The following is a 14,779-nucleotide window of genomic DNA, read 5'->3' as shown; positions in this document are numbered from 1 at the left end:
TACGGTTTCAATCGGTTGCAAACCGGTTCGGTTTCAGCTTGATTTTCGGGTCAGTTCAGTTAACTGGTTTATTTGCCCACCTCTAATTCCTAATATAATATTAAATAAACATGGCATGAAAATTAATAGGTTTTGGACTAGTTAAATAGAACTTGTTTTATTAAACATGTCAATTCAAGCACGACATATTTAGTAAATGATTTAACATGAGCGCGTCGTTTGATGTATGAATTAACTTAGTAACTTGTTTAATGAATGAGCTAACATATTAACTTGTTTAAGGTTTTATATATACAGAGAGAGTTCACATTTAGATTTTAAAGTGAGCTATTTAATAAACGAAAAATTTTAAGGTTTTTATCGGTCATTTTCCTTCTATTTATTTACTTTTAACATTAAGACTGGTTTCCGTATGAAATTTATTATCGCCTTTTATTCTAAAAATTCTATCCATTCATTTTAGCTACCAACGAGAACCTAATTAAACTTAAAAAATAATTTCGTCATATTTAAAACAAAAAAAAAACAGATAAAACATACTTATAAAAACGACCTTAATACAACAATCAATACGTAGATGGATACTAAACAAAGCTAAAAAACTGCTACCATAAGGATTCAAACTTCGGCTAATTAGTAATCAGTATCTCAAGAGTTAGAAAGCATTCCTTTAACCCAGGGCCGGCTCCGACAAAGTAAACAAGAAAAAAAAAGTTGGCTGAATACGAAAAATTTTTTGGGCCTTAAGTAAAAGGAGTATTTTGTTGGGTTTAAATAATTTAATTTTGATATGGATTTACTTGGTTCTAATTTAGGTTGTGTAAAATACTTTTATATAAAAATAGGATTAAACTTGTCTCAATTAAGACTAGAACCCAAACCTTTTAGTTGTGAGTAATACCCCTTTGCCACTAGACCAAGCTAGCGGCGTAATTAAGTTTAAACATTAAATATACATATTATTTTAATAAAATACATATTTAAAAAAAATTTGGGCCTAGCGGTGTGTCGAGTCTGTGGCCGTCGACCACCCAGCCCCCCCCCCATCCTAGGGCCAGCCCTGCTTCAACCATTAGAACAACTCGACAATTTAAATAAATCTTGAAAATAATTATATAAATGCTCAAAGTAATAGCCCTAAAAAACTTTATGGCATCAAGGCTCTCAATTTACTAATTTATAATTCTCCTATAACTTCCATTCGTTTTTTCTAATCTCGATAAACATGTAAAACCAATTTGTTAGAGCGTTCTTATCATATTCTCCAAAATTATGTGAGGGAAGTTTGCAAATTATAGGGTGAGGTTTTGAGTGGTTGTGAGTGTAAATTATAAGATTGAGAGAGAAAATGAAGTGATTTTTTGTAAATTTGTGGAAACAAAGTTTGTCTCTAATTATTTTTTAATATTTGTTGAATCGGTTGTGATTAGAGGAGAGGGAAAATTGCAATGATAAAAATATAAAAAAAAATATTATTTAATTAAACAGGAGATAAAAATACAATGTTTTTAGTGTAATTATAGTGATAGGGATAAGGGATAGGTTGAGAATGCTCTTAACTGAAGAAACAGAGAAACAAAAACAATTAAAAGGACATCAATTACAACATTTTCATTTGAGCCGTAATACTGTATAAATTGTTACTTACTCAGCAGACAGTATGTATAACTTACATTCACAAATAAACATTAAACTGGTCGACACATAACATGACTTGAACACGACACGATTTTAAAATGATCCAACACGATATAACCCATTAGAACATCCATGTGATCGAACAAAACCCCCGTGGACCCTTCCACTGTCAAGTTAACTAGTAAATGTATACGGAAAAGGTATATAGATTATGTACCTATACAAATATAGTAAGTATATACGTGAGAGGTGTGAGAAGTCGATCACGTAATTATGATATTCTATTTTTACGGTTAAAATAAAGCCAAATTCACAATAGGCTTGAACCCACCAAATATGTCCAAGAACGAAGATACCATCCTAAGATTCGAAATGCTAAAATCTATAAAAAAAATATATATGAAGTAAAACAATTTGCACAACGTAACTAATTTGATTTTAACTATATGTCACTTTTCAAAATTGAGGTGTTGGTGGAGTGTCCTTTTATAGATATCATATAAAAGAAATTATAGGTAGCCCTTAAAATATGGATTCACGTGTCAACTAGGGCTTTTATGCGGTGGTCCAACTCCCCTCCCATGGCTTTTTTTTTTCTTTCTTTTTTCTGTAACAATTTTTGGTGGACGATTGAGAGAAATTTTGTCATTTGTGTTTGTATAGTATGTCATCAATCTTTAAAATGAACGGGATTTATACTTAATGTATTCAAGCGTTACACGTTTGTCTTATAACTTGAACACTGTTGATTTTGAGCGTAAATAAAGTCGTGTACCTTACATATGATAGCAATTAGTCCTCTTTTCTAAATGTATTCGAAAGTCCTAGCATATAATTTTTTAAGAAAGTAATATATATACTCGGTGCCTGACGAGTACTGGTCGAGTTTGCACTTGTATAGCCTGGTATAAGACTGAAACAAACAAAATTTGTTCCACACTTCACATTGCCCTCCACAACCCAAAACTTTAGGTTTATTGAAAAAAAAAACAATATATCAAATAAGATAAGGGAATGTACACTGAGATTGTTTGGGCATGTGAGGAGCATACACACGACGGCGTCGGTTAGAGCCCTGATAACCCGAGGAGGATAAAAGGAGTAACGATAGACCGCAACTAACTTGGGGTGACATGATTAGAAAGATTTTGCTAGACTTGCATCTCTATGAAACATTGAAGCACGTGATCGAGGATAGGACTTCGTAAAAATGTAAGTTTAATAACTTCTAGTTGAGGATACAGTTTTTTTCACTTAGCTTTATCTTAAAGGCTTCGTTTTTTCTTTACTTTTATTGGCTCATACATGTTTCTTTTTTGTTCTCTTTTTGTCTCTATGACACTAATTTGCTCCTATTATACTTTTATAAATAATTTTATTAATAATGCACACCATGCTTCTTGCATTTTCTCAAGTCTATGAATGGTATTTTGGAGCGAAGATCTTCTTGAAAACAACTTATCTATCCTCTTAAATTGAGCTATAATTTACATGCATCTCACCATTCACATACCTTACTTATAACATGACTATGGATGGAATTGTACTCGATATGGTCTTCTTTTTTTCATAGAGCTATATTTATTTCATTAGGGTGGTGGGAGTCATCCCACTTGTAACACGATGGAAATACCCGATTTAATTTGGGCTAAAAATGCCAATTCTAAAAGATAAAGAGCTGAAAATGAAAATTTTGATTTTCATGCATCTTCGCGTGACGCGAAGTTGCTGGCACACGATTCAAAGCTTATCCGACACGTGTCAGCCTGGGATTTGACCTGCAAAAATTGCGGCGCATAAGGCGATTCGCGCTACGCTAAGCAGCTTCGTGCGAGGCGAAGATGCACTAGCCAAAGCTATAAATAGGCAGCTTCGGGTTTGAACCATTTCACATCCATTTCACCACCATTTTCACATAGTTAGCCTAGGGAAGTGTGCTAGGGTGTTCAAAGGTTCCGAGGGTCCTATTTCATGAAGAAACAAGGTGCTGAGGTGCTGTTAACGAGCTGTTGTTCCCGTAAGCAAAACACGAGCTGAACTGCTGCCGTTTTTTTTAGTTTTTTTACTTCCGACTAGCCGACTAAGGTAGGATTACGGTTAAGTTACTTTATTATATAGTTATTAAAACTTAGCTATGGTTATAGTCGTTTAACATAACTGATTTTCAAAGTGGTGTTTTATTTAATATAACGACATTACTTTCACAAGAAGTAATGTTATCAAAACTATTATTTTGACGGACACGTAGTAACTGGAAGGGGATATCATTAGTAGACTCTTCTTGCCTAAGGAAAGTAATTCGTACACATCCCAATCAACCGCGGGACTTGTTTACTTACCTGGAGAAGTTTGCCAACGTGATATCCTTTATTAGGCCAAAACGTGCTATTCCAAACGTCATATGTAAATACAAAATATTTTCATAAAACGACTATAACTCTACTAAGCTTAGGTCAGACCTAAGAGTCTTCTCAGGGGCGAAGCTATGAAGGGACCGGGGGTGGCCCCAGTCATTGCCGTTTTGGTAAATTTCGTGATTTTTTTTCGAAAATTTTTATAAGTATTAAGCGCGGTAACCGCCAATTTATTTTTTCCAAAAAGCTACCAGTCACCACCAATTTTTTTTTAAAATATAATACCCTATCGTTTGATTTTTTTATGAAACCTCACGGTTTTTATAAACAAAAGTTATAAAAATTATAAAAAACTTAGTTTTTAATAGAATTCAAATTTGAAGGGGCTTGCTGTAAATTGTTACATAACATAAATTAGAAAAAAATGAAACGGGAATTTTTAAAAAACAATTGCCATGTTGCTTGGCTGCTTCCCTTTTGCCTGCCTTCTGCCTTCTGAGTTCGCCACCGGCCCACCGCCCCATTGCTGTCCGCCGCTCATCCACCTCTGCCGCTCGTGGCTTGTCCACGGTCCCCAGTCCACCGCAAGGTAATAGTTTATTTGCTCTATCTTTGTGTTGTTAAACATAGTTCAAGGACTATAAAATTAAGGTTTGTAATTGTGAATTGGGGATTTGAGGAAATTAGTCAATTAAGCTTGTAATTGGTATTTTAAAGGTTACCGGGCTGCTTTGTAATTCTTATTCTAAGGTACTCACCCATCCTCTGGACTCTCGTATTATTATGAATATTTTACGTCTAGGTTTTTTAATTGTAAAAACAATTGTTTTTAAATGAATGGAAAAAAAATTAGATATATAGATGTCATATTGCTTGATCCGACCCGAACCGAACCATTGACCCGAATGAACCACCGACCCGAACCGAACCACCGACATGAACCGAATCGTTGACCCAAAAATTTTTGGGTCCGTGACTTCGGTCACCGCCGTGGCAAAGCCCAAGCTTCACCACTGAATCTGCTGATCAGACCTTGAGTCTGCTGAACTGAATCAGACCTAAGAGTCTGCTAATCAGACCTCGAGTCTGCTGAACTGAAACAGGCTTAAAGTCTGCTGAATATTACCAACTAGGTACTTATGCATACCTATTACAAATATAGGTCAATAGCATACTGAGGAGAAAAGTTATAGTATCACCAACTGATAATACAAGGTGAACACGTTAACCTTTTATGGTCTGAACTGATTTAACTCTTGTAATAGACAGGTTGTTTATTGCAAAGAGTCTGATAAATGTTTGCATGAGATTATTGTCTCTAAAATCGTTATAATACAAAATAGATAATAAAAAGCAACTCATATCGAATACACATGTATCTGGATCCAAACATAACTGATAATTGGCATACAAAACCAAGTCAGTCATAACCAGTTCTCCACCAGGGTCACATAGCCTAGGGGAAGGTTGTCTCCGAACAGGGGCTATGTACTCGGGGAACCTTTGAATTGTGTGTGTAGGGCAATGGTACAAATCCCGAGAATAACAGGCGTTCCTGCTGAGTTTGTGAAACAGAAAACTATGTTTGTATATTAACGACTGCTATAAACTGTTTTATCGAGTCAACGTTTCACCAGCATATAGCTGACGTGTTTTTCCCAACCATGCAGGTAATTAAATGACGATAGATGATGTACAAGGATTTGAGTCATTAGAAGATCGCTCGAGATGGCTCTATTTTGAATATTTATAAATCCTTGTAATAATAATATAACACTGTTTTGTAAACTAAACTCGGGTATTTAATTACCGAGTAATTTTGACAATGTAAATTAATATTTTAATATATAAGACTTCCGCTAAAATGAACCCACTACTCTGATATATTTACAAAATAAGTACCAACCCGGGACGTCACACCTAGGCCCTGAGTCAGGGTGTGACACCACTACCTTCCCACATCCCACACCATTTTTTCACACACTCTTTCTCATCTACATGAGCGTAATATCATAACATCCTACAGCCATCTCAATCCATCCTATAACCCATGGAATTATCCAAACTAGGCATGTAAACAAACCGAACGTTTAGTGAACTGTTCATGAACCGTCGACGGGAAGTTCATTTTAGGATGAGATCGGTACGGTACCGTACCAGTACCGACCGTTCCGGTCCCGAAAATCGCAAATTTTTGGTACCGGTATCGGTACCGAAATCTTTTGGGTCAATACGGTACTGGGCCGGTACCGGTTCAAAGGTAAAAAATTTGTGAAATACTGATACCGGCTCGGATACTGAAATTCAAAACTTTGGCACCGATTTGGTACCGACGGTACCAAATTTGTACCGATTTCGGTACCGGTACCGATACCAACCGGTACCGTACTGAATTTGCTCATCCCTAGTTCATTTATGTTCGTTTATTTAATAAATAAACGAATATAACAAACGAATATGAACACATGTTTCGTTCATTTATGTTCATGAACGCTCATTTATTTATGTCCATTTATGCATGTTTATTTATGTTCGTTTATATATTAATAAAAAATATTTGGATATTATCTGGATAAGTTATCTACTTAATAGTTTTATATTTGTTCATTCATGTTTGTTTTTGTTCATTTACATTTGTTCATATATGTGAATTTATGTTTGTTTATCTTTGTTCAACTATATTAATAATGCTCCTTCATGTTTGTGAACTGTTCGCTTAGATTTTAAACAAACGAACATAAATGAACACGAACATGTTTATTTTTTAAATAAATGAACATGAACACAAAATGTGTGTTCGATCAAGTGTTTGTGTTCGTGCTCATTTAAAGTTAAATAAGCGAACACGAACATACCCTTGTTCTTGTTCGTTCGGTTCGTTTGTATGCCTATCCACAACCATCTCACTCCATCTTTCAACTATTTTTTTTCCTTTAATTTAACTAACTAAATTATTTATAATCTGAAAAACATAAATATAAATATAAATTAAAATAGCATACATTAAAAAATAAATTTAAAACTAAAAAACATTAAAATAATATTACAATACTAAATAAATAAAACATGAAATTAATCCTCGACTATGGATACGCTGGAATCAGAGTTATCTTAAGCGGGAGCAAGAGCCGAAGCAGCTTCCCGCACAATTAGGAATGATTTTTTAAAACATCCCACGCCTCGAGGTTTAAAAACCCTTTGTGAGTGACAAAGCTTGGGTAATCACGATGCGCTTGTGCATATGCATCTTGTCCAGGCATCTCGTTAAGTGCTCGTAGGTAGAATCGATGGAATTGACCCCTTTCTTTTAAGATCCCACCACTTTGAGTTGAGTTGATGGACGACACGATCTCCGGTACCTCCAAATTGAACATACAACGCTTTAATCACATGCCAAAATTGGGTTTCCAATCTCAACTAGGATAATAACCCGTGTTACATACGGATGGAAAACATATTAAGAAACAATATAAAATGCAAAAAACATATTCAATCAAAACAAATATCTGACATAAGTTTTTACCAGCAGATATTACAAAATATGGTAAACTATGTCTATAACATACAAAAAAAATACTTTATAAATAAATAATTCATTAAATAAGGAATAATATAACATAAATGAACCATTATACCTGAAAAAAATAAAAAAACACATTAATAACAGATTTTGTAATATTATTTGAAAACTAAGCTTACAAATGCATACCAAGTTTAAACTTATATTTTCACCCGTGTAGAGTTTTCGTTCAAAAAACTTTTGAAACAAAAAATGTCGGTTATAGATGAGGCGAAGAATCTGGTTACAAACGATGGGGAGCGTTATGATTTTTGAACGAAGCATGTGCCTTTTAAAGAATAAACGATGAACAATTTAAACCTAGTAAATTTAATAAGTTTTTTAATTCTAACAATAATTAGAATAATTAATATCATAATTACATTAATAAGTTACAAAAATATAAAAGCTAATATCATTGATTAAAATTTTATCGTGAATATGTGGAAATTAGATTTATGGAATGTTGATGACATGGAAGCCTATGTGGATAACCTATGTGAAGGACATGTGGACAAAATTATATTGCTTTAAAATATTAGTAAAATTAGATGCTCGTTAAATGAATTACTATTGTTTGACTAATATTATACCAAATAAAGGAATGTGTTAAATATAATAAACTAATATTTTAATTATTCTAACAGTTAGGTTCCTATTCATATATAATAAGATTTTCAAATTTTAAATTGATAGGTCATAAAAATAAATTAATATTAGTAAAACTTGGAAAAAACGTATTAGGAACAAAAAATCACAATATATAAACATAATTTTTAGTAACAAACATATTAAAAATCATATCGATTAACCGATAAATTAAAAAAAATCATACCTTTAAACCATAAATAGATTAAAACATAAATCGATTAATAGGAATAGAATAAATATCAAATCTATTAATCGTTAGTATGAAAATTCATGCAGTTAAACCCTAAATCCAATAACAGTGAATCAAGTTGATGTTGTTCTTCACAAAAATCGATTAAACACTAAAATATAAATCATACCTGATAATTGCAAACGATGAACATATTTGATGTTGTTTGGATGATGAAATCGACAAATCATGAAGAACCGGTTATGAATGAGGTGAATAATCTGGTTACAAATGATGGGGAGCGTTATGATTTTTGAACGAAGCATGTGTCTTTTAAAGAAGAAACGATGAACAATTTAAACCTAGTAAATTTAATAAGTTTTATAATTCTAACAATAATTAGAATAATTAATATCATAATTACATTAATAAGTTACAAAAATATAAAAGTCAATACCATTGATTAAAAATTTTATTGTGAATATGTGGAAAATAGATTTATGGAAGGTTGATGACATGAAAGCCTATGTGGACAATTTATGTGAAGGACATGTGAATAAAATTGTGTTGCTTTAATATATTAGTTAGACTAGTGATTTACCTGTCGTGTTGAGGTAGGCAGCTAGTATAACCTCAGTATTCAGGGTCGTCTTCGAGAATTTATATGCCTCGACAGAGCCGAAATAAAAAGGAGACCCTAGCAAGTAACGAAAAAAATATAAGCAAAAAAATTTTTAGGCCTTATTTAAATTGTTTTTTCTTTAGTTTAAATAATTAAATTTTTATATGAGTTTACCTGGTTAGGATTTAGGTTATGTAAAATCTTTTTGTATAAAAATAAGCTTAAATTTGTATTAAATAGAACCTACAACCTTTTGGTTGGGAGTTATGCCACTTTGCCACTAGACCAAACTAGTTATTATATAATTATAATTAGGGTAAAGCATTAAATACACATATTTTTTTTTCATATATATATATATATATATATATATATATATATATAAATTTGTGCCCCCGAAAATTAAGTGTCCGTGCCGTTCGCCCACGTTGCACAGTGTCCCAGTCGGCCTTGTCAGTATTGAAACTCGGGAGTTGGTAAAACCCGAGCATTATAGCGGTGAGTCAACGCGAATTTGGAGATTATCGGTTAGGTGTAGTTACACTATTGACACCATTGGTAAAACTTGAGTGTTAAAATCAAAAAAATAAGTTGGTCAAGTTAACCTATACAACTATTAACATAATAAAAAATAAAATATTCGACGTTTATTTGGTCGGTAAACCCGGGCAGTGACAAAAACCCACGGGTTGTCGGTCTCGGGCATTGAGGTGGTAACTCGGCACGAATTCGGTCGGCTTCCGTTAATTTCGTTACGGTACCGGAGCTAAAAAACGGAAAACATATAAAAATTGAGGTGGACCATTGTGGTGGCGTCGTTCGGTAAACTCGGGCGTTGGTAAACCTGCGTGTTGTCAGTCCTATAAGTTAAGGCTACGAGTCCACGCGAAGTTAAAAATCGCGTTTTTGTCACGCTCGTTACCGTACAAAAATTAAAACAATAAAAAAAACAAAATTTACGTTCGTTCGGTTTTCCTTATTTTTGTTATTGTACCGAAAATAAAAAAAACAAAATATAAAGACTAATAAGGTGTCACCAAGTGACCCAACTGACAGTGGCACCTAACTCTTTAATAATAATAAGTCTCATCATCTTTAATCCGTGAATTCGTGATTACTAACTTAGAAAACATGTCAAAGTTTACAAATGTGTTGAAAGCATTATATATTTATATTCCCGTAACCGTAACAGGGTCCTTTTTATTAAACAAACAAACCAAGTTTAATAAAGAAGTAAAATTAAAAAAAAATGATAATACATAAGCTATCTCATAAATGAACGTGGTAGAAAATGAAAATATAAGGTAGAACTTATCGTTATATTCATATACTAGATTTTATCCTCCGTATTACGGGGTTATTTTAAATTATTCGTTTTTAATATTTATATATGTATATTTGGATTTTAATTTTATTTATTATAAGAAAGTTAATAATTAATATACTTGAGATTTGATGATGAAATGGTTTCACAAATAAATGATATGTTATAATCCTGTTTAAAAGCTATTTGGGTTTGGTGATATCCATTACCGTTTATTTTCTTTATTATAAAATTGTTGCCTAATTATAAATAATATCTTTTTTTTAAATAAAATAGGATATTAATTTTTAGTATATTCCTATTTTATAGGATATTCATCTCAAATATTTGATTAGATTATTTTTTAATATAATAGCTATCTAGGTTTAGTGAGACCTTTACCCGTGAATTCGGGTCAAATGCGTGAGAAGCCTTCATTTACAAATAAAACAATCTGATGGCTTGAGAGAATAGTTGTTTTATATTTTTTATTTTTTTAATATTTATATTTTGGATTTTAATTTTCTTTATTGTAAGAAAGTTAATAATATACTTAGAATTTGATAATGAAAGGGTTTCATAAATAAATGATATGTTATAACCCGTTTAAAAGCTATCTGGATTTGGTGATCCATGACCCGCTTATGTTTTGTACTATAAAATTGTTTATTAATTATAAATAATATCTTTTTTTAATTGGATATTAAATTTTACTATATCCCTATTTTATAGGATTTTCATATCAAATAATTGGTAAGATTAATTTTTAATTTAATGAGATCTTATAACCCGTTTAAGAGCTATCTGGTTTTGGTAAGACCCATACCCATGAATTTGGGTTAAATCAATGAGAGAATTCCATTTAAAAATCAAGAAATCTGGTGGCTTCCATAAAAGGGTAAAGCGACCACATCGCGACACATAGGATTTTAGGGTTTTCGTTTATATATATTATTGATTTGGTAGAAAAATATCATTAGTTTTACGCAATAAATGTAAGCACTATTATGCATTAAGTTGTTTAATCAATACTAAATGATTTTAGAAATAACCATTTACGTGAGTACAATATGACATCAAATAAATGGGTGACTAAATGATTTAGAAATACCCATTCACGTGAGTACAATATGACATCAAATAAATGGGTGATAAAGAGTTTATTCTGTATAACCATGCTATTATCTAATTTGGTAATTATGTTGTTTTAGTAAATGTTATTTTCTAAAATGTAAGGAATATTATCTACGGAGATGATTTGTTTGTTTATTCATGTTGTCATAAGTATATAAATGATGATTAAAGAAAACTATGTTATTGTTCGTTTATTCATGTTGTCATAAGTATATATTTATTTATTTTTATTTGTCAAGTGAATGTGAGGATTGAAATGACTTAAAATAAAAAGTAAGATACTAAAAAGTATGTTTATTACCGATTGAAAACTCTCACTAGACCTTTATCATATTTTTTTATCTTTAAATTAGCGATGGTCGATGATCGTCCGTCAACAGAGTTTCCACAAAAGATGACCAAATTCATACTTACCTGGATTGGGTGTCGTTGTCGATGAACGTTTTAGTAAATGTTATTTTCTAAAATGTAAGGAATATTAGTAATTGTGTTAGTATTCGTCGGTGTTACCAACAAATACAAATATCACAAGTCAGTGAATTACTATAGGTTTCTTTAAATAACAAAACAATACTAGTGTTACTATTACGAGTATTAAATTAAATTAGAGTAACTAATAACTATTCTAAGAGCATTCCCATTCTACCTCCCAAATTTGTGTGAGTGAGTTTGTAAATTATAGGGTGTGGTTTTGAGTAGCTGTGAGTGTAAATTATAAAGTAGAGAGAGAAAATATAGTGATTTTTTATAAATTTAGGAAAAATGTAGTGATTTTTTGTAAATTATAGGGTGAATAGAGAAAACTGTAATGGTAAAAGTATCACAAAAATATTATTTAATTAAACAGAAGAGAGAAATGTAGTGTTTTTTAGTGTAATTATATAGATGAGACGGGGGATAGGTTGGGAATGCTCTGAATATTATATAATTCTACTAACCATTATATGTTGGAGTTAACATAATTACGCATACTTATACATCTTAATAAATAATTACGTATTCTTATAAGTATAAATAAAAGAGCGTAACCTATAAGATATATTATTAAAATCAAGCTAATTAAAATATATATACATAAGGAAACTTATTAAAAATTTACCCGGGGGAACACCCATGCAAACTCTGAAGCTAGCATGGACCCAGTTAATACGATATAGTCTAGTCTGATTAGGGCAACAGAGCTCTCTAAATTGAAGAATATGATGGTAAACACAAAAAAAAAAAAGCCAGCATTCTAAAATAAAAGAATATTTCTTTTTATTATAAGAAAATCTAACTGTGGCGGACCGGTAGTCTCTATCTCTCTGATAGATGTACATCTATCAGAGAGACAAAGACTACCGGTCCACCACAGTTACCAGACTACCAAACAATGGGCCTAACCAGAGTCTTTATGTAACGGCCCAGGTTATGCTTTGTGGGCCATTTAACATGGAGTACATGTACTACCAAACAATTGTACACAACAAACGTGTTGAAAAATATTGAATCACGCAAAAGAGTATATGGATGAACCAAACAATTGAACACAACAAACGTGTTGAAGATGTTGAATCACACAAGCGTATATGGATGGTACTGTTGAATCACACAAGCGTATATGGATGGTACTATGGTAACACCATATTTCACTTCTGGTACCTCTTCGAAAAGTTACGTGTACATGATGTGTTGTTTAATTTTTCAGTCAGACGAAACATATTACGTACTTGAAACAAACGGACGCTAACAATGCATCATGAGTTTAAAGATTACCACCGGAGGGCAGAGGCATAAAGTCTGATTTGTTTTTTGCATTCAAAAGAATGATAAAGTAGTTGTAAATTTTAACAGAATAGCTTGCTAGTTTTCGTAACCCTCAACCAAATCTGAATAGCTTTTTTTTTAATTATGTTTTATTGTCTGTTTTGTATCCATGAAGCATCTTTAAAATCAATTTTAGTGACATTTATGATTTATGGTGATTAAGCTTGTTTGCTTATCTCAGGTTCCATGTATTTTTTTAAGAGAAGTTGACCATGGAAAGAGGAGCTGTCGTGAGCGGCTTTCAGACCGCCATGAGTGTAGAAGAAAGCCTCTTGGTACGACTAGAGATGCTAACAATTCAGAAAGTGTATGCGTATGTGTGATCACGCTTTTATAAACTTGATTCGATTTCAATACTTTTTCATCAGTTCTTGACATCTTATGATCCATAACATTTTGAGATCCAGCAAATAGCAAGTTTAAGGTGTCTACAGGATCAAAGGCAACATCATCTTTTATTTGGCGAACAAAACTTGAAGATGAAACTATTAATGGTCTTCGGGCCATGAACAAACATTAAGCATGTTGTGGTGAACCAGTTGGGTTCAGATTCAGAAAGAACGAATCACGATGAGTCGGGCTTGGTCTAATGATAAGTGAACCGTTGATATGAGTTGTGCTGAGTGGCATTAATGTTTGGTTCAGTATCATCATTGATTATCCTAAACATTTTCGAACTAAAAACAAAAATAAAATTCGCCGTTGCCGGGGATCGAACCCGGGTCACCCGCGTGACAGGCGGGAATACTTACCACTATACTACAACGACACTTTTAATACACTGTATTGCTATTTTTTATTTAGCCTTGTCAAAAGTCCATGATAAATGGCAAGTCAGCAAAAGAAAGAAAGACAAAACCTACAGGCCTGTTCTCATCTGAAACAAAATCCGTCGTCTAAAATCCGTGTATTCTTTTTAAAAGTGATGATTCTTCCAACTTTTAAAAATGAATATGCTCAAATTTGAATGATGATAAGCATTAGATTTTGGAATCATTTCACATGCCAAAATAGTGACGGATCTAAAACAAAATGTCAGAGATAATGTTTAATTTTTTTTTTACCACATAATATAAAGGGATTATTCTATATAATGGTAATAAGTTTTGAAATTGTTCCAATCAAATCACTTATAAAATATTTTGTTTCAATCAGGTTACTAAAGTTTCATTTTTGTTCCAGTATTAGATATTTTTGTTCCTTTATTATATTAATCATATTAAATTAAATTTTTATATATATTAAACAAAATTATTCTAAAGTAAATAAAATTAATTATAAATTATATTTTGCCATCCCTAGAAAATTACTCTTTCATATTTGTTGAACCATTAATATTATTTTTATAATTCCGTTCATTCACTTTTTAATACATTAAAATAGTTTGTTTCAAATAAAATCCTACAGTTAAAAAAATCCATGTTCCATTAATAATAAAAATTCGCATATTAAATTAATAATATAATAATATTAAATCGCTAAAATTGCCGTTAAAACTTAAAATAATATTATAATAGAAAGTGCCATATAATAATAAATGATA

General features: G+C 31.8%; 1 non-coding gene across 1 annotated transcript; it reads right to left on the bottom strand.

Moving 5' to 3' along the window:
* Window positions 1-13,933: 13,933 nt before the first annotated feature.
* Window positions 13,934-14,005, bottom strand: TRNAD-GUC (transfer RNA aspartic acid (anticodon GUC)). Its single transcript has one exon. It is a non-coding gene; the product is annotated as a tRNA-Asp (tRNA).
* Between the last annotated feature and the right edge of the window lie 774 nt (window positions 14,006-14,779).

This window comes from Bidens hawaiensis, unplaced genomic scaffold (genome assembly GCF_021521415.1).
Source record: "Bidens hawaiensis isolate Kalapana, Puna unplaced genomic scaffold, B.hawaiensis_p1.1 tig00019804_1, whole genome shotgun sequence".
Taxonomy (NCBI): domain Eukaryota; kingdom Viridiplantae; phylum Streptophyta; class Magnoliopsida; order Asterales; family Asteraceae; genus Bidens; species Bidens hawaiensis.
The sequence above is the reverse complement of the archived record's forward strand: the minus strand, read 5'-3'. Positions and strand labels throughout refer to the sequence as shown.